Here is a 22,588-nt window from a genome sequence, read left to right on the forward strand (position 1 = left end):
ATTCGACTGTATTTTTTTTAAGTATGTTACTTCAGAACTTTTGACTGGACCGATTTCGACAATTTTTTTTTAATCGAAAGTGGTGTGTGTCATTTGGTCCCATTTAAATTTATTTGAGATCTAACAACTACTTTTCGAGTTATGTCCAATAATGCGTTTTTACTTGACGCTTTTTTCGTCGACCTACGTTGTATTATAGCGCATAACTTTCTACTGGATGTACCGATTTTGATAATGCTTTTTTTGTTGGAAAGGAAATATGCTTAGTTTGGTACCATGATAAGGAAACCCGGATTTGTTGATGGGATCCCAGAGAAATCGAGGGAAACTCTTGAAAATCCGCAATAACTTTTTACTGGGTGTACCGATTTTGATAATTTTTAATTTTATCGAAAGCTGATATTTATCATGTGGTCACATTGAAATTTTATTGAGATCAGATAACTACTTTTTGAATAATCTTTGATAACGCGTAGTTACTTGACTATTTTTTCGTCGATCTATGTTGTATTACTCGTCGATGTAATTTGAAGTCGGTTTTTTTTCGTTTGCAAGCAAACATAATTATAGAATTAATCCGTATATTTTCTAAGTAATGTTATCATTTATTCATTAAAATGTTAAATAAAAAATTCCATCTGCTCGTAACGTTAAGATGCGGAATTTTATTATTTCACTTAATTAAGTCTATTCTCATCGGTAGACGCCATAAAAGTCAAATAAAATTTCTTTTGTGATTTTATAGGTGTTTCTGACTTTTATTACCGCTATGAATTATAAATCTTAAATTTTTGTTAGCATTTATTGATACTCAGACAGCTTAGAAACAATTGAACGAAATTAGATACCTAATTCTTTTTTTAACTGACTTCAAAAAGGAGAAGATTACTCAATCTGACCGTATATATATATATATATATATATATATATATATATATATATATATTATGTATGTTCGAGGATAACTTCATCGTTTATGAACCGATGTTTGATAATTTTTTTTGTTGGAAAGGAGATATTCCAAGTGTAGTACAAGTACAAGTTCCAAGTGATAAGTAAACCAGGATCTGATGATGGAATCCTAGAGAAATCGAGGGAAACCCTCGAAAATCGTCGTGATAACTAGTGCGTTTGTTAATTTATTTCGTCTACGTTATATTACTTGTCGACGTAATTGAAGTCAGTTTTTTCTTTCGTTTGCGAGCAATTGCAGCAATTGTACACTTTTTTTGAACTTCCAATCATCACATCTTCCAACTTGCATTAGTGTTGCAAATTAAACTCCAACACTACTCTTTGTTGTAAGAATCTTTAACCAATAGTGGGACATTTATAGGCTGCTTCAACACAAAAAACGTTTCTACGTGACATTGGCGAAATTATCTGTGCTCATTTGGCACTATTGAAAGCCATTTTAACCTGAAGGAGGAGAAGAACTCCAACACGGGAAATAAATATTTGTACCGACGTCATAATCTTTAAATTTCGAAACATGAAAAGTCGCGTCAAGAAGGTTGTAATCACAGACAACACGTATAATTAATTTTGTTTATAAAACAATGGTACAGATAAAAGAATATAACAGGGGTAGTAGCGTTAGTCAAGAAGCAAAAGAAAAGCTGAAAACAACATTTTTCTCAGGAAACTGCGAAGTATTATTTTAAATCCTGCTCGTTCTGACTCTCGAGAAATGCTATTTCATAAACATATTGTGGTGACCTGTTTTTCTAGTACTTTTAAAGTCCTAACTGTTCTTACCGTATATTCCTTATGTCTTTTATATGTTATTCTTTCTCTATGTTAAAGTATATAATATGATATGAGCATTGTTTGATTATGGTTTAACTTGAAGCATTATTTCTTTTATTTCTCTCTTATTTGGGTAAGCTACTGTATTACTTTACGACAACGTGTTGACGTAGCGGTCACAGGACTGACTCTTGCGCTGGCAGTTGCGGATTCGATTCCTACACATGAAAAAACATTTGTATTAGCCATATATATGTTTGTCGTGGTCTGAGCGTTTATTTGTTTCCCTCGACACAGGAGACAAAAACTGAAGGACTTTCATACAAACTTGCTCTAACCCTTAGATCACCCTAATCTGATCCTGTGATAAAATCCGTCTATAAGGGACTTCTACTTACTATAAACTACGCCTGTGTCATTAGACACTGTTGAAAACACACACACAGTTTCCAGTTTGTGGCACGTAAAATGAGGAATTTTATAAAATCTTTCGAGAGCCTTTAGCCTATTAACTACCTCCTTAGACAACTTTAATCCGCTTCTATCAAAAATATGTTTCTAGCGGACGTCTACTAATTACCCCCGTATCAAAGGAGATGGATACGATTCCATACATTCTTGGGCCAAAATGTAATGAAATGAAAATGGTATCAATTAATGCATTTAGGCTTATTGATCCCTCGCTGAAAGTTATCTATATTTTGGCTATCTGAGAGTGGAGTTATTAGACTTTTTGTAAAAGTGAGGTTATGTGACAATGTCTATAAAAAAACCCGAGCACTAAGTTCTTGTAGCATTAATCTTTGTTATATTTAGTAAAGACTGTTTGAAAACTCATTACAAATATTGATATACACTTTAAACCATAAATAAATATCAGGAATGGACTCAGAATGTATCGGAAAACAGTAAACACGAAACGAGTGACGGACACAGTATTACTGTTAGTCAGCTGTCATAAAAAATATGATTTATTTTAAATCGATACGAAATCGATAATCATTTTGGTTTATCAGATATTAATTGATATTTTCGATATTAATGTAACTTTATTTAAATGCACTTTATTGTTTACGGCTTTAATTGTGCATCTAAATATCTTGAGTTAATTAACTAGTGCAAACATTTTCTTTTTGAATTCTGTAATCGATTATAGTTGAATCGATACCCAAATAATTTGATAAAAACTATCTTTCTCAATTTTCTCCGCTTCCAGATCCAGAATTGAGCTGATATTTTATATATAAAAAAAAGAAATATGACCAATTTTTTAAACAATATTTTTTTTTATGTCACTAGGTCGGCAAAAAAGCGTACGGCTCACCTGATGGTAAGCGATTACCGTAGCTTATAGACGTCTGCAACACCAGAAGCATCGCAAGCGCGTTGCCAACCCAATCCCCAATCCCCCCAGGAGCTCTGGTCATCTTACTCACCAACAGGAACACAATACTGCTTGAAAACAGTATTATTTTGCTGTGATTTTCTGTAAGGTCGAGGTACTATCCCAGTCGGGCTGCTCCATATTTTGAGCAGGAAATTCCTGCTGTGCCCTACCTCAGTTAATATCTCTACTCATTACATTTTGGCCCAAAGTCCCCATCTCCTTTCATCTTTATGCGTCCAGTGCTTTTTGAGATTTTGTGATGAGTCAAAAGCCTAACGATTTTATAAACAACGGAATTCTAAACGTGTCTTTCCGCTTAGGGGCGTATAAAGATACAAGTAGGCATACTACAGCCGAAATTATAATTGAAAAAAAAAAACATAAAAAATTTGGAAATTACAGCTCATTACAAAGTAATTTTAAAATCGATACATTTGAAAAGATATGTTATGAAGACATAGGTAAAGAGGATATAAATAACGGTTTTAACTTAATCCTATACATTTATGCGTTTGTTTCCTTATCGTGATGCATTTTCGTTTCCTCCAGTTACAAATCACGATTCTTAAGAAGTTTAACTTCAAAAACCTCAAAGATTAGCGTCTCAAAACAGTTTCACAATTAATATTATGATACCATCACATCAGCCTATCGCAGTCCACTACTGGACATAGGCCTCCACAAGTTCGAGCAAAAAATGACGTGAACTCATGTGTTTTGCCCATAGTCACCGCAGGGCTAGCTTTGTCGTACCGAAGGCGCTGCTGCCCGTCTTCGGCCTGTGTATTTCAAAGCCAGTAGTTGGATGATTATCCCGCCAGCGGTCGGTTTTTTAAGTTCCAAGGTGGTAGTGGAACTGTTATGTATGTGTTATCCTTTAGTCGCCTCTTACGACACCCAAGAGAAGAGTATTATGATACCAGTAATAATAAAATTATAATATAAATATAAACGTAGTATAATAAAACTGTAATATTGTCTAATAATTTCGATATTTGTTTCAGGTTGATTCAGCTACACTCAAGATTTATCAGGTGAATAACAATATACTGTTTCTTTTTTGATGATAAATTGTTTTACAACTAGCTAATCTGATAGAAATTGTCCTGTCAAGCTGTTTGTGAACGGCGGGGAGATCCACAAGGACTGCACAAAGACCCAGACCACGGCAAACACCTGTATGGCCAATACAAATGTTTGTCATCTGCGGATCGAACCCGCAACCGCCAGCGCAACAGGTACAAGCCGTAGCTGTGACCGTTGCGCCAACGCGGCGACACATATAACGATTCATTTTAATTTATATAGAAGATTTGTTATGTATCAACTTAGTTTCACTTTAAAAACATTACGCGTATCATTATGTATACATAACGACTTACTTCGATATTATGTATCATAAATAATAATATATTTTCAAACATAAAGTTGACTTTGTTACTAAAGTAAGTACATTGAAACAATAACTCATTTATGTAACAATGTATATGGTTTCGTTTCATAGGAAGATATTTCAAACGAAGATAATATGGAATTTGGACTGTAACAGCAATTTAAAAGCTTATTGAAAACAGGCTGGGACAAAATATAATGGTTACAGCTTAAGATGATTTTAATTTTATTTTAATTTTATTATTTTATATTGTATCTTCTGTTGGTTGTCTTCAGTATATAAATCTATATAAATTAAAATGAATGTTGCTAAGCGCATATATATATACTCGACAATGGATCGACCAATTCGGCTTATTTATTTTTATACGTTCTTAAGACCTACAGAAGGTTTTTAGAATAAAATAAAATTAAAAAATAATAATTTTAACTTTTAACTTTTGACAGAACTAAGTCTGTCCGGGTAACTAGTAAATAAATATAGCGTAATAGTGAATATTTGGTACAGAATCTTCCGTTGAAGCATGAATTGATCCCTTTCTAGTCAGAATTTTGGGTTCAATTTCTATCCTTTGGATATGTATTATAGCGATTACAAAAAAATATGGACATTATATTCACCAAAACACAGTTTTTTATTATTACTCAGATGACTACATCCTGCTGCCACATTTTATAGTAGTAGCCTTTTATTGCCATGACGGTTTGGCCTGTAATATCCCACTGTTCAACATAGGTCTCTTTCTCCAATTAGAAGAAGGGATGGAGCTTGATCCACCACGCTCCTCCACTACGGGGTGTTGGGTATATTTCCTACTAAATTACAAAAATATTTAGACAGATATCCACCTAGAGTTGAAACCAAACCCGCATCAATAATTAAAAAAAAATTAAACGTGATGGCTGAGCGAATGCGTGACCCCAATAACAAACAGTTGCGAGGTTTGATGCAGCTGGACAATGATAAATAAACGCTTCACACTCAACAGCCCCCAGTAGGATTTTTCCCTGTGTCAGGGTCCGGAAACACACACAATACACAAACACGAACGCCCAGACCACGACAAACATCTATATGGCCCATACAATTGTCTGTCGTGAGTAGGGATCGAACCCGCAACAGCCGGCGCAACAGCCAGTGCTGTGACCGCTGCGCCAACGCGTTATCATAATAGCAAGTTTTCAAGAAAATACTGGAGGAAAACTTGCATATTTTGGGAGAAATTCTGTGAAATGTTTATTTGTAAGTGTATAGTAGAGCGGCGTAGTAGATTAACTTACAAACATAATTATCTTTCGTAGACGACACTTAGAAAGAACTAAAAAAGGCAAAATGCTGTCAAAAGGTCATAAAAGACCCCTACGTGGAAGAAAAGGTCTATGCCCAGTAGACAGACTGAACTAATCAATCATTCAACACAATCACAAACAAGTGGCCGAATCACCAACGACTCCCGCAACGTTTTGATTAATTTCTGTATGAGTGAGTATGCGAGTCTTTGTAGTGTGGATATCACACACGTTTCCATGTTAGTTGATTTTTGGCATAAAATTCAACTATAAAGAGATTTATGATTACTGATCGAATATGACAAATCATGATTTACTTAGTTTGTCATTAAAGTTACTTCCGTAAATTTTACTTTCATATCAAAATGTTTGGTTAATAACGGTGAAATTCTAAATTGCAATTCGAAGTGAACGTTTATCAACGATTTAGCGACTCTGCGAACCTATCGGTCGTCAAAGAACGTTGATTTAGACGAAAATTTGCTCGAATAACTAATAATAAATACGGTAGAATGGTGTTCATTATCAAGTTTTACCTGATTCTGAAATACAAATTATTCGTTGATCAGTTTTGATTTTTTTTTTTATTATGGCACAAAATTATTTTTAAGGTCAAATTCGCCTATTATTCCAAGTAATTGGGATTTAATTTAAGACATAATAATATAGTAATTGATATGTTAATAATGTAATAAACGAATATATCAAAAGTACAAAACCCTTGTATATTTTTTGCCACCCTAGTGGTAGCCAAAAAAAATCGTTGCTTTAGCATTTACAGGTTCTTTCAGTTCAGGTATAAGTAAACATACAAATATATACGTATATATGTAAATATTTAATTACATCGTCGTTTTTTTTTTTTGAGAAACTACCCTCATGTTCTCGTTATTTCATTTATCGTCTTGCAGTCTCAAATTAACCTAATCTTAAAATTAATTTAAGATAATGAGTCGAACGGCGCTGTGAGTTTTGGGCTTCGAAATACTAAATATATCTATCTAGCAAAGGATTTCATTCGAATCTAGCAGTAGTTTGAAAGATATATAGGAGTTTGTGATACGGTCTTGATATATTTTCTATGGGTTTTAATAATAGATATTATATGTCATATGAATGAAAATTTTAGTACTTTTTAGCAATACCTTCATTACGACATTTAATTAGTACAAAAATTAATGAAATTTAATAATGTTTTTTAAACATATTATTTTCTAATTTAAAGCAAAGCTAAGTAAAAACGTGCGAATGTAGAAATAAAGTCTTACACTCTTTCTCGTTTACTTACCAAATGTCACACTGAGACTTCACTTCAGCCTATCGCAGTCCACTGCTGGACATAGGCCTCCCTGAGTTCGCGGCAGACAGCCCGGTTTTGCGCAAACACAATCCAGCCTCCATCGGCAATCTTACGTAGATCGTCGATCCAGCGGGCCGGGGGATGTCCCACTCTACGTTTGCCAACATGCGGTCTCCAATACAGCATACCTTCTCCAGCGGCGATAGGTCTTGTGACATATGTAGCCAGCCCACTGCTACTTCAATTTGCAAATTCAATGAGCTATGTCGGTTACTTTCATCCTCTTACGGATAGTCTCATTTCTAATTCTATCGCCGAGAGAGACTCCAAGCATAGCTCGTTCCATTCCACTAAGACGTATTGAAGTCTAATTAACATCAAACCAATGGTTAATCAATAGTTTGTTATAATATTTACATGCACCTATGAATGAGTATTCTGTAAATGTTTTTGCGTACTGTTATAAATATTATTTATACCCTTTTCCGCTCACCACGCATCCACTCATACCTTTTCCGCTGACTCTGACATCCCTAGCTCACAACCGAAAATCCCAGTCATCAGTCAATCAGTCTCGATCCAACATCCATTCCCAGCGGCTGTCTTAATCAATAATCCTACTTTTAATTACTAAATCCTTTTTTTTAAACAACTATGTCGAGGCTCGTAACAGGAAGTACCAAAAAATAATATATGATTATAATTATCTTTAACTTTATTAATTACGTATAATTTAATATGAATTAAACTTGTAATTTTATAATTATAACAAAATAAAAATAACCATGACAAAAACTATTCATCAACAATTGAGTGTATCATTACTCTCAACTCATTTGATATTAAACTCAATTTGTATATGTTAATGATATTTATTCACCGTGGGCATATACCTATGTATATATAAGTATATATGTAAAGTAGAGCGTGTGATTTTAAGCTAATTCAGTACTATAACATTTAAATTTTAAAAGCGTAATAAAAGTTATTCCAGTCATCAAATAGCAGAACTTTAGTGGGTATAAAAAATTCATGTTCACTTAATTGAATCACACTCAGCGTCATTGCTTAATTTAAAACGAGTAAAAGTATATTTCACGTCACATTTTTAATACCACTGCTTATTTAAAATGTTAATAAATTCAAATTCCATATTATTATGGATAACTGTAACCAAAGCTAATATTGCATCCTTACGAGCGCTCTAGATTATTTTTATATAACCAGATTGGCAAACAAGCGTACGGCTCATCTGATGGTAAGTGGTTACCGTAGCTTTTAGACGTCTGCAATACCAAAAGCATCGCAAGCGCAATGCCAACCCCATCCCTTATATCCTCCAGGAGCTCTGGTCATCTTACTAACCAACAGGAACACAACACTGCTTGAAAACAGTGTTTTGGGGGGTTGAGGGACGGGATGTAAAGTTCCTCATACGCCGTTGAAAAGAAAGGATCCTCCAACCAGACGGGTGTTGTGTCTGGTGGGCTACTGCCTCCTGGTTGTTTTTGGGTTCTAGTATATATGTACAAACGATCGAATAACTTTAATATTGTGATGTAGGATACGTCAATTTTTAGTTCGTATGTGGCGATATAGATGCCGCTACCAGTGTTATTAGATTTAGATTGTGCAAACAAGGATTCGACTAGATTTGAAGAAATTTTTGCGTACAACAATTCGAAACTTAATTTAAAAAAGTGAGTAGTAGTACTAAATAAATAAATAAATAAATGACCACAAGCGTACGTTAACACCGTTGTCAATACTCTAATTCACTGTATTTTGTTCTTAGACACAATGACATGTTTACTTAAGCGTAATGTCACTGGCGCACTATTTGAAAAAAATATTTTAAAAATAGTTTAAGCATACTTAAACTTAAGCTTATTATCGAAATAAAGGTTTTTTCGTAAATAGTAAACGTGTATCCACATTACGATTCTATTTTCAAAATCATTCGTCACGCCTATTATAAGTACTACATATGCGATCAGTTGGAATACATGCTCCACATAATAAGCTTCATCCAAAATAAAAATACATCAGAATATTCCACAAATACATCATTTGAAAATAGAACAAAGTTTCAAACAAAACAACAATAATGGGTCTATAGAACGAATAAAAACTATCGTAAAAACTATCTTGAATAATCCTTTTTTTTATTCCATTCTAAATCTATAAAACTCACATTTAAACCAATCCTCATTTTAACAAAAAAAGTTACTTGTAAACCAACTTTTTAGTACTAAGCTAGTTAAATAAACATTTCTACGAACATTTTTCTGTTTATTCTATAAAGTGATTCAGATCTCCAAGCAAATTAAGATGCTCTTCCGAGTTTACAAGCATCCAAGTATCCTTTGTAGCCCAGTCTAGCATTTACGACTCAAAACTCGTTAATTTCAAATACCGCTGTAGACGTCTAATGAACATTCTGTGATATGACGGAATAGCTAAAGCTAAGGCCTTTTTCCCTTATAGGTAACGCAAACGCAACATATGACATATACTGCATGACATATTGATTAGCCCGTTGACGCAGGTTGTAGTGACGCTGCTTTCTGCTCCGGGGGCTTATGTGTTCGACTCTCACCTCAAATCTGGGTGTAATGTATGTTTTTATTTACACATAAGCATTATTTATATGAATTTACCAAAAACATATATAGCTATATCAGCCAGCTGTTACCCTACCTATAACGCAAGCATTAAGTTGCTAACCTTAGGAACAGACGATTGTGTGTGTGATTATAGGTATTTATTTATTATTTATTTATACACACACAATCTAAAGGTAAATACTCGTATTTACATACGAACCTACACGCAATATACATACCTATACGCTAACGCGTACGAACACGCAAACAACTCATACACACAAACACACACAAACACACAGACACGCTAACACATACCATCTTTACTGGCAGAGCAAAGATCTTCGTATCTTAATGGCTTCCACTTGATACGCAGGGCTGTCACTCTTTTGCATCCGCAACACCACATCGTCACACCATAATTATCAGTTATTTTAATCTGTTATATTGATATCTTTGGGTAACAAGCTGCAAATAATTAATAACCAATAAAACAGGCAGTTGTACTTGTACTAACCAATCAGTAACTTATCAGGGATAATTTTAGTTGATACTGTTCATACCGGCTAAAAAAAGTAGTAGGAAACCAAAGTCAATAAAACTAAATTTAAACTAATATTTTATATTATTTTATAAATGCAATAAATGGGTGTAGGCGGGATGAAGATTGTGGAAGACCGGGATGTCTAGCACGAGCTTGGAGAACTGGCTGACTGACTGACTGACAGTAAAAACTCTTCGCAAAAACTAGTTTTTACTAAATAATTCAAATATTACAGATGCGAAAGTTTGTGGACGTGCTGTGATGTGTAAATGGTTATTTGTTACTCTGTCACGCAAAAATTACCAAATTGATTGAAATTTTTTTTGGCACGTTGATAGCTAAAAATCCAGAATAATACATAAGCTACCTCTTATCATGATATTTCCATGAATTCGGAAATTGTGCAGGTTAAACAAAATATAGCTTGTACAATAGCTTGTATAAAATGTGTATGTCGTGATGCCTAGTACAAACATCAAGTGCAATTTTGCAGTCTACTAGCTGTGTCCGAGCAAATAGCCCTGAAACTAATTAATCATACACTGTATTTGTTAACATTACTTTATCGTTATTATGAGCCGGATTATATATGCTTTTGTGTTGATTTCATTGTCAAATATATTACAGTAATTAGTGGTCAGACCGGTGACAGTTATGAATATAACCATAACTGGGTATGTTTGGTTGTTAATTTTAATAGTCCTCGGAGATTAGTGATATGATCCATTAGACAAAAGTAGAAATATTAATCTCAGTACAAGTGGCGGTATTACCTCAATTTGACGGTTTTTAGACACGCGTTTGGATAAAAAAAAAATGGCCATAAAAATACTATCTTCTTTATTTATTTTTAAAGTGTCTGTGTGGATATATTCAGGAAGAGAATTAGATGAATTATAGGGTATTTATGAAAAAAAATCTATGCACACAGTTCACTTGAATGAGGTTTTAGTGCTTCAATTTTCATCTTGTTCTATTGTTTTGCAAATTTTATTTTTAAAGATGTATGTTATGTTAGCTTGTAATATGCACAATAAAGTATATTTCTTCTTTCTTGTTCTTGATAAAATGTCATTGGTACAAACAAGTGTAATGACATCGTGAAGAATTCCTTTCCGCAAACAAAACTATTTTTTTTAATTTCGACTACATCCGCCAACCCGTATTGGAGCAGCGTGGTGGATTAAACTTTAACCCTTCTCCTATTTGCGGAAAGAGGCCTATGCCCAGCAGTGGGATAAATGGCTGAAGCGTAAATCCTACTACTGCTATGTTTAATTTGACTATTAAAATTTGTCCACTAGTCTACTTTTGTAATATAAGGCATAACAATAGTCTAAACTCGTTAATAGTAACAGAAGACCGCATAACAAACTCACCAAAAGGAATCCAGAGCTCCTGAGTATGTGTTGACAATGAGGAAACATTTTGTAATACCCATGTGACGCTCCCGGTATTAAAGGCGTTCATTGGCGGTAACTACTCACCAGTAAGCGTATTTGAATTTAGAAGCAGATTGCTACCATTTATTATAAAAAAAGAAAAAAGCTGTACATGTCTACTAGTAATATAACAAGCCTAACGTCAAAATCTTTTTTCGTTTTAAGCTAAATGTTAATTTCTATAATTAAATATCATAAAAGCTCTGCATGTTTTCATACGTTTGAAATGTGAAATGCTTGTGCAGCATTATAACTAGATTGAAAACGATTTATTTAGGTTAAGCTACGCGATGTTTTATGTTCAGTATACAAAACAAAGTAGAATTATAAACGATTATAATAACCTCTTTATTGAATAACATTTTTTTTAATATTTAATTTTAGCTAACGCAAAAAAAAACGTTTTTATATTTTAGTTTTTCGACTTTTAAAATTTTACTTTATTTTAATTTTAGTAAGAACCTTCTTTCATGCATGATATAATATTATAATTGAATTTTTAGTTATTAGATCTTAAATTGGGGTTTTTTTACTAAAGTAACCATTAATGGCTTCTTACCGATTTTCCTCAGCAGAATAATAAAATACTCACATTCAAAGGCCCAGAAATAAACCCAACACACAAGCATAAACACACAGACCACAGCATACGAGTACATCTGTATGGCCAATACTAAATGTGGGGATCGAACCCGCAAACACCAGCGCAACAGCGATAGGCCTATACTCAGACCACAGCGCACGCTGTTCGTCTAATCTACAGTCAGAAACTATATGCGTTTCGAAAGGGATAAATAATGATTTGTAAAATGAAGATTTAAAAGGGCTTAAGTTGTCTACTTACGGGGGTGTCCATGGTGGGGCAAGGTGGGGCACGGTGGGGCATTATCCCCACTCTGACTAGAAACTAATACTTGATATTTTATATTTTAACTAGCTGTGCCCTCGACTTCGTCCGCGTGGGATTTAACAAAATAGTTATTGTTTAGTTTGCAGTTATAAAAAAAATCTAAAATAAAAGCAGCCAAGTTACCTCTTATTACTTCAGCTATCTGCCAGTGACTCTCGTCAAAATCGGTCCAGCCGTTTCAGAGATTAGCCGGAACAAACAGACAGACAGACAAAAATTACAAAAAATGTTGAATTGGTATATATACCGTGTCAGTCATACATACATATGAATTTAGTAAAAAGCGGTTATTTTAATATTTCAAACAGACACTCTAATTTTATTTATTTGTATAGATAAGGAAATTTTAGGTCATTTATCTAAAATCTCTTCAAGCTATTATTGAAGTCGTGTAGAAATAGTGAAAATAAATGAAAGGTTGCAGTAAATAAAAATAAATTAATATTCTAATACTTTTCGAGTTTTACATTTTTTTTTTTATTTATCACCTTTACGAAATTCTGAATACGGCCGTGTATCTACTTATACAAAGATTTTTTTAATTTGATTGTTTTAGATATAAGAATAAATTATTTAGCTACTCTTGGATACAACATTCCCTTGTGATACACAAATCAATATCTGTTATTATTTTCATTGAACTGTTTAATATTTCATGAAACTTGAAATAACGCGTGTAATTCACTAACTGCTAAAGTCAAATATTTTTTTCATACAACAGTACACTATGAATATGATCAACTAATTAATTAATATACATAGCGTTGTGCGTACAATGAGTACGAAACAAACGAATAAAGAAAAAAAATGGAATTTACCCGGAAAAAATTTTGATTTACATACAGAAAACACTCCGCTAGCAATTTTATTACGCAAAAAAATAACGAGTAATAAAAAGCTTGTTTACAAAATGGGATTCTTTATGAAAGAGTTATATTTTTTCGAGAAAAAAACTTCAGGTAAAAAAAAGCGAATAGTCGAGTATCATTACCGTTCGTTAGTAATATTGGAGAAATGTAATAATTGTTTATTTCTATCAGAGTTACTTGCTTATTTCTATCAGAACACGAAGTGGGAGGTCGCCTTTCGGAAGAGGATGCAAATAAATCTGTAATTTCGACAGTTGAAACAAATACTGTCTTCGTATATATTGCATAAGCGATAGCGATTTACTTATTAAAATAAATTGTTTTTTTTATTTTTTTTTTATTTTCGTAGACATATCAATCGACATTACAATATTTGTGTAAAGATTTTTTTTTTTTTGAAAACTATTATTAGATGCTTCTACTGAAGATTGAAACAATTTTTTTTTTATAAAACACATTTTATATAACGTTAATTTCTTAAGCATAGTAGTTAATTATGTCCTTTTTTTAAAAAAAAATCGCCTCTACTAAAGGGTCTACATTTAAATGTTGTCATAGATGAATTTGAAGAAAATGATACTTTCCTAAGTTTTTAAAATACTATCTCCTGACCTAACTTCTAGGCAAGTCTTATACTGGTATGAAGATTTTATTCCCAGAATTGGTACGTTTATACGTTGATTTATTTAGTTTACTGTATTTGACGATTCCAGGTTTATTGTCTAGTCATACATTAGCTATCAAGCCCTATATCATATATTCAAGATTCAATTTAATAATATATATTCATACCCTCGTAGACGCAAAGATTAACTTGAAATATTCAATTATAATTATTGAAATTATAATTAACATCCAAATTACTATCAAAACTATTATTTAAGATAAAAATTTCTTATTAATTTTGAGTCAAGTTTGTCTCGTTTTAAATACACTTTATTAAATCAAAGTTCCATGACCTTTATAATTTGTGTAATTTTCTAAATTGGTCGCAATACTAATTCTTCACAGAAAATCCGACAGGTAGGTCAGCTGTTCGTGTGATTTTCATTGTTTTAATTAAAAGAGAATTAGTTATTTTGTAAGGGATTTCACGTAGATTAATTCTGCACAGCTTAATTAATATTTACGTTTCAAAATTGATTTTGTCAACTGAGCACTTTTCGGTAATTAAACATTTATGTTTTAAGAGCATTGTTTTAGCTTTGTGAACGGCTGTGGTGTGACTGTTACTAGATAAACAATTAAGTAACAACGGGTTTTTATTTTTAAATTTTATTGCTTAGCTTGCGTTACATTCTAAATTGTTTCAAGCTAATTACTTACAATATAATATCATCATCATCATCATTTCTGCCTATTACAGTCCACTGCTAGACACAGGTTTCCACAAGTTCACGCCAAAAATAGCTCGAACTCATGTGTTCTGCTCATAGTCACTACGCTGGGCAGCGGGTTGGTGACCGCAGGGCTGGCTTTGTCGCACCGAAGACGCTGCTGCCCGTCTTCAGCCTGTATATTTAAAAGCCAGCAGTTGGATGGTTATCCCACCATCGGTCGGCTTTATAAGTTCCAAGGTGGTAGTGGAACTGTGTTATCCCTTAGTCGCCTCTTACGACACCCACGGGAAGAGAGGGAGTGGCTATATTCTTTACTACCGTAGCCACAATGGGACAATATACTAGTTAACTATTCATTAAAATAAATGTTTCAAAAATCTTCTTAAATCTACTGAGGTGATACGATTCGTCATGCGGTCACAGCACTGGGTGTTGCTCTGGCGGTCGAGGATTCGATCCCCGCTCACGACAGACACTTGTATTTGCCATATGACGTTTGTCGTAGTCTGGGCGTTTGTGTTTGTGTATTGTGTGTGTTTCCTGACCCTTGATATAGGAGAAAATCCTAGTGAGGGCTGTTGAGTGTGAAGCGTTTATTTGAGGAAATCTCTTACCATCAGGGGAGCAGTACTCTTGTTTGCCGACCTAGTTGTTAAAAAAAAGTTCTGCTAATTACCCTACTAGAGAAATAATCATTTACAACAACAACTGTAATATATTTAGGAAATCAATTTCCCTTCCTCCTTTCACAAACCCTTAAATCGCTTTCGCTCATGCAATATAATCATCAATCTTGCCACTGCGGAGCCGATACAAATGTTTCGTACATTAGAGATTCATTCTGTTTGTCGTTTGTAATAGATGGCTTTTGACTAAATTGTAAAGTTGCTTCAACTGTGATTGTTCAGGCGAATAAAAATAGACGCGATTCTTTGAACAATTGTCGTTAAAGTATGATTTAGTTCAAGCTAAAATAGTGCGTATTCTGTAAGCAGTAGATATCAATTTTAACTGGGAAGTATATAGAAGTATGATTGGTTAATTCACATATCCATTAATAGAAGTACTGGTTTTATTATATGTATATTGCATGAAATTGCATAGTCAATTAGGTCTAAATGTATCACAGAAATTGGAGTATCAAGACTTACTTTTACCGATTGTATTCAACAAATAGAAATTGAATTTTATGTTGTTAGGACGATAACTACTGTTTTATTGTCATACAAATCAAATCAAAAGTTAATTTCCTGAGATTAGCGTATTAAAACAAATAAACAAATCTTTCTAGATATAGATATATTCCTTCTGTACGCGTGTTTTGTCACCTAAGCTCTTCTAAACAGCTACTGGAGCGACTTGGTTAAAGTTTTGTGTTCACGTTTCGATGGGTTCATGGGTCGTTTAAAAAATTGAACCCGGTAGATGATGCAGCTGTCGGTTTGTCAGCCATGAATTTTGATACTTGCTATTCCTGCCAACATTTGCTGGATTCGCTGTAAAATTTATAATTGTGTTTTCTTGCAAACGAAAAACAAAACCGACTTCAATTACACTGAGTGGTCAGTATTCAGGTCAGTCTGGCAATACGTAGCCAAATGAAACAGTAGTGAAATATATACCCATTATTAGATACATATAGAGATAACTCAACAAACAGTCAGATTTGAATCAAATTTAATTTAGACCACAAGACGAACATCATATTTTGATAAAAAAAGAATCATTGAAATCGGTCAATCCAATAAAATTTACGAGACAACAAAAACATTTAAAAAAACCAAACGAATTAATTACGAAGATGTAGCATGGTAGGAAATTTCCCGCTCAAAATATGGAGCAGCCCGACTGTGGTACCTCGACCTTACAGAAGATCACAGCTAAGTAATACTGTTTTCAAACAGTATTGTATTCCTGTTGAAAACGTATGTATGTGTGAATAATAATAATAATACTCTTTATTGTACACCATTAAAAGACACAAAAAAACATAAAATGAAAGATGTACACAAAGGCGGTCTTATCGCTAAAAGAGCGATCTCTTCCAGACAATCTTTGGGTATAGGACATGAAACAGAAACTGCAGTTAGGAAGTAAACAAATAATTGGTGTGCGAATTAGAATATCTGAATAAAGTACAAATCGATAATATATAATAATAAACATACATAATACTTACATATATAAAATACTTACATATCTAAATACATAATAAATATATAATATACCATACAAAGACAATATAGGCGTTCATGACGTATATAATTTAAAATAGGAAAAAAATAATTACATTAAAATTAGTCGAGAATTTTTTTAATTCGTTAAAAACATCAGTGTGGATACTTGGCTAATACCGCACATAATCATTTTAATGGACTGCATTTATCAAATAACGCAAAGAGATTTTTATTCATTACTATATAGATGGCACATATTATTAAAACCAATTCCATTTAGAGTACTAGTCTTAAAAATTTCAAAAAAGAATTATTTATTATTATTTGCGTTAACTCAAAACTTTATGGGTGGGCCGATTTCGATGATTAATTTTTTAATCAAGAATTGGTACTTGTCGTGTGGTCCTATTTAAATAATTATGATCGATATCTGATTAATACTATTTGAGTTATGTGTAATAATGTTTTGCTTGCAAGCGAATACAATTATTTTCACATACTAACCAGTCGACGTTGTCTTGTCTGGCAAACTATCAAGTGTTAGCTAAAATAATCGATACTTTTGCTGAAATTATCTAATTTTCTGCGCATTTTTCGATCGCAGTTATCGTAGCGCTCTCGTCACGCATCCACCAGCTTACTACCTAAATCAAACGTGCGTACAGAAGTTTTACTTCAATAGTTTTAATCACGAAAAGATCACTTTTAATTTAAAATGAAACTCTTAAGCGAACTTATTTTATTATATCCGTGTACATATTAGATAGAATGTACACTCAGCTATTTCTGTTACGTGTGGAGGATGGTTTTCAAGCGACTTGCCATTATTTATGTGTTCCGCAGTGTCCATTCATAATCTGTTGTTTCATTGCATGCGGGTCGACGGCTGCGCTGTTTATAACAACCGTTCAAAACATACGATACGATATTTTTATCGTAAATTTTAAATTAAATAATTTAAATTCAAATTAGAATATTTATGTACTTACGTATTGTTACATAAACTTTGTAAGGGTGGGTTGATGAATCATTACTAGTAAACAGTTCTATTAATGATCACTGTACCTATCATAAACATTTACAATAATTTTTTTATGTATACCTCTACTTATACTAGAATAAGGTTTGTTTTGAAACCATATCAGATTTTATTGTCATTACTATGTACGAACGAATTTATAAGAACAAATAAAATAAGAGAATAATTATGGAACTCATAGGAAATGCTATAATTTAGCACGTTAAAACTTCTAAATCTTTCTATATAAAGAAAAAAAAATCCTATTTTACTCTACATAATCTACATCCTGAACCCTTGGTATTCTCACATTGTATATAATCAATTTATTGGAAACAAAATATAATTTTAATTTGTAAAATAATGATTTAAAAGTTCTTTTGAAAACAACTTGAAGAAAGTAATTTTTTGTTTTGATTTTGAAATAAATTCACAGAAGGCGTGAGAAGATGATATGGTCGTGTCGAATTATCGAATCGTATGTTATAAAATTTATTACCCGCATCGCTGCTCGGAAAGCGCACGTGGCGTTGAACGAGACATTTTTGAACGAAATTGTTAGCTGTGTTGCCATTTGGTCGAATGGATTTCGTTGCTGGCAACACAGAAGTATAGATGTAATTTGAGCCAAAACTTTTGAAGCGATGGTTTCTGGTATAATGAATGTAATTATTAAAATGAATTGATGTTTTTATTGTTTACTAATAATTACGAGATTTGTGTGTAAACACTTAATATACTTACTTTTTTATGTACTCATAATATAAAACACACTGCTACGTGCTACCTTTTTATTAATTTTTTTATTTTTGTATGATATTAAAAATGTTTATAATGTCCTCATGTGTGAATAATACACAAAAAAATACACAACCAAATTAAAGGTAGCACGGTCACGTTTTTGTCAAAGATTTCGTAGTAATATGGAACTTTGAATAGTTAGGTCTGTAAATAACTTACTATAGGCAGCGCCATGGTGACTTAAGACCGAATAAAAAATTTATCATATCAAATATTTCGACCGGACGAGTAGGTCGTTCCATAACTTAATTTGCTAAGAGCACCCACACGGTTAGTCGGAGGAGCTGGTTCGACCACCGCTGGAACTGTCGGTATTTTTGATATGATATTAAAAATGCTTATAATGTCCTCATGTGTGGGTATTACAAAAAAAATGACACAAAAAAATAAAAGATATTGTTACAGTTTTCAGTTTCTAGAATGATAAGCTTATGGATGTATTTGCTTGAAAATTTATCACTGTAGTTAATATCAATTAAGGTGATATAGATTGAAATCATTTTTGGTCCCAAAGTAAGTCATATATTTTTTTCTAAATCTATCTTTCCAATTTTTTTTCTCAATCGAGCAACTTTGTTTGGTTTTCAATTTTTTTTTCACTCTCTTATAATTAGGTCACTCCTTTCTAATTTCTCCACCTCTTCTGATAAACTAGAATTTAAAGGCAGTATTATTATTCTTATTCATCTTAGATCGTCCTAAGGCGTTATCAAGCTTAAGCGATGTGTTATGCGCCATATCTCGAATTTCCGCGACAATATAAGTCATCTTAAGACGTAATGACCGTTTGATGTAATTGCATTGCAGCACTTTGCACTGTTTTCGTTGCTCAACGAATTAATCAATAAACGCCTTACAAATACCTCTCAAGCATCGGTCCTCATTAAGATTTCAATGTATAATTGTGTTTGCAGGCAAACGAAGAAAAACCGCCTTCAATTATATCGATAACTATCTAATAATACAACGTAGGTAGACAAAAAAAAAATCGAGTAAATACACATTATCAAAGATTACTCCAAAAGTTGTAATTAGATCTCGATGAAATTTAAATGTGACCACATGATAAACATCGGCTTCCGATTAAATTAAAAATCATCAAAATCCGTACACCAAGTAAAAAGTTATGCGACTTTTCGAGAGTTTCCCTCGATTTCTCTGGGATCCCATCATCAGATCCTGGTTTCCTTATCATGGTACCAAACTAGAGATATCTCCTTTCCAACGAAACAAGAATTATCAAAATCGATTGATAAATGACGGAGTTATCCCCGAACATACATAAAAAAACAATATATATATAGTTACGGTCGAATTGAGTAACCTCCTCCTTTTTTTGAAGTCGGTTAAAAATTAATACTTACTTACTTACTTTCCTTTACAATTATTTTAAAAATTTCTTTCTATATTAAAATAGTTTATCAAATAAATAATACTCAATGCGTATTTTTAATTAGTAAAATTAAAAGCAATTTGACTTTCTTACGATTGAATTCAGTGCACACGAATAGCTGAACTTCCGAACCTAACCCGTTTAATTCTAAGTTTGGTTAAGTTAACAAATAAACATAACTATAAACGTAAAACTTGAATATATACTCTCTTAATAGACCCCTCTGATAAACAACATCTCTTTCTATAACCATATACATTTTTTTAAAGTATTAAATATACGAAGAAAAACAACAATTAAAATAAGTGTGAATAATTTTTAACTAATTTTTAACAAATCCCAATTCTGTACATTGAAAATATTTTGATTTTTTTATTTACGTTACTAGAAACAATGACAAATTTACGTTCGGACTGTCTGATGGTAGAAAGTTTCTATAGCCTATGAAAGCCTTCAAAACCAGAGTCACCATAAAGATGTTGCTGGCTCTACTCCGCTGTATACGTAAGTTCATTTATAAACCCGTTTTATGCCTTAACTCTTTGACTGATTTTTGTTAATTACTTAAAAATAGTATGTAGTAGTTTTTAAGCAGCAAGATCGGCAAACATTGGTACGGCTCATCTGACACTAAGCTATTACCGTAGTCTAAGACACCTGCAACACCAGAAGCATCCCAAGCACCTTGCCGACCCTACCCCTTACCCCGAGCTCTGTTCTCCTTACTCACTACAGGAAACAAAACTGTTTGAAAGCAATATAACTTAGCTGTGACCTTCTGTAAGTTCGAGTTACTTCCCCAGTTGGGCTGCTCCAGATTTTAAGTAGGATATTTCTTTCTGTACCCTTTCTTAATTGAGGATAAGTAGTATAAGTTATTTAATGGAATGCATTTCGCTTGTATCCATAAATATTACGTTTTCCATTAAATCAATAAAAAAATAGTTATTTACAGAAAAAACATATTTGTAATAGAAAATATATATAAAAGGTTTCGTAGAAAACCAAACAACATTTGTAGCAAGTTCAATTATAGCGGGTGATTTATCACTGTTTACTTTTCCTTCAGGTGAAAATGTAGGTTTAGTTTCCACTAAACAGTGTAAACCTGAAACACGTATCATAAGGTGATATTACAAAATATTCTGCTGCTTGCTTCAGCCTGTAAAAATCCTACTATCCTACTGCTGGGCAAAGGCCTCTTTCCCCAAGTAGGAGAAAGATCAGAGCTTAAGCCACCAAGCTGCTCCAATGCGGTTTGGCGTATATATCGTATTCCCTACTATGAGTAAAAATCATCACATACATACAAATAATACATTTATAAATAAATATGTATATTACACTCAGGCTAAGAGCGGGAGTTGAACTCATAACCCCAGAAAAGAAGGCAGAGTCAATACAAACTGCGGCAACGGACAAATCAAAAGCTTACAAGAAATTCAAAACTTAGAATTCTATTTTCAAACATTTTGGATTATTTTGTACTTTACCCCCTTTACCTATGCTCGGTAGTTATACCATGTACAATAAAATGCTCTGTCTAAAACTTCGATAGCAATAATGTAAACCACAGTTTGAACAACTAAAACTATGCTATTCATAATTAACGTGATGTTCAAAGTTTTCTCTTACAAGTTACGATACAGAGCTACGAATAATAGGGTATAAGTCAGAAACATGTCTTTTCAAAAGGTTAACAGTTAAACTCGAACCCTTGTACATCCCTTTTGCTTTGTGATGAAGTAATAAAATAATTTTGTTTGTTTGAACGCACAACAATAATAACTTAACAGTGTTATGTAAATAGTATAATACTTTTATTAGGTGCCCCTGTTAGGAACGTTAAAGCTTTGAAATATTACGCTATAATAAATAAAAAACATATCTGATATGATTTTTGATCGTTATCAAATAATTATTACTAGTGGTCGCCCAGTGGTCGAAATTCGACCATGAATAATTGAAATTATAAGTTGGAACATTATTAAGGTTCTGTAGCCAAAGATTAATAATAATAATAATAATAATAATAATAATAATAATCTTTATTATCTTTATTGCACACCATTAAAAGATACAAAAAAAGTAGTACGATTAGAGGAAGATGTACTAAGGCGGTCTTATCGCTAAAAGCGCGATTTCTTCCAGACAACGTTTGGCTATAGGGCAGAAGGTATAGGAAGAATATACCTCTATAATAATAAACAAAAGAGTACATACATGCGTGTGCGTGTCTAATACATGGTAGTATGTGTAATCTTTTTTTTTCTATTGATTTAATATGTTTTTAAGTATAATTTAAAAAAATATTAGCATTCTGCACTCATTCTCTATATAAACTATAAGTGTGCGAAATTTCATACTCCT

The 22,588-nt window shown here is 32.7% G+C and overlaps 1 long non-coding RNA gene across 1 annotated transcript in view; it reads left to right on the forward strand.

The window, feature by feature from the left end:
* Window positions 1-22,588, forward strand: part of LOC123665549 — a 156,445-nt gene that overhangs the window by 13,124 nt on the left and 120,733 nt on the right. Inside the window, exon 2 of the long non-coding RNA XR_006745065.1 lies at window positions 4,141-4,170. This is a non-coding gene — a long non-coding RNA (uncharacterized LOC123665549). The remainder of the gene's footprint in view (window positions 1-4,140; window positions 4,171-22,588) is intronic.

Source organism: Melitaea cinxia, chromosome 24 (assembly GCF_905220565.1).
Source record: "Melitaea cinxia chromosome 24, ilMelCinx1.1, whole genome shotgun sequence".
Classification (NCBI taxonomy): Eukaryota; Metazoa; Arthropoda; class Insecta; order Lepidoptera; family Nymphalidae; genus Melitaea; species Melitaea cinxia.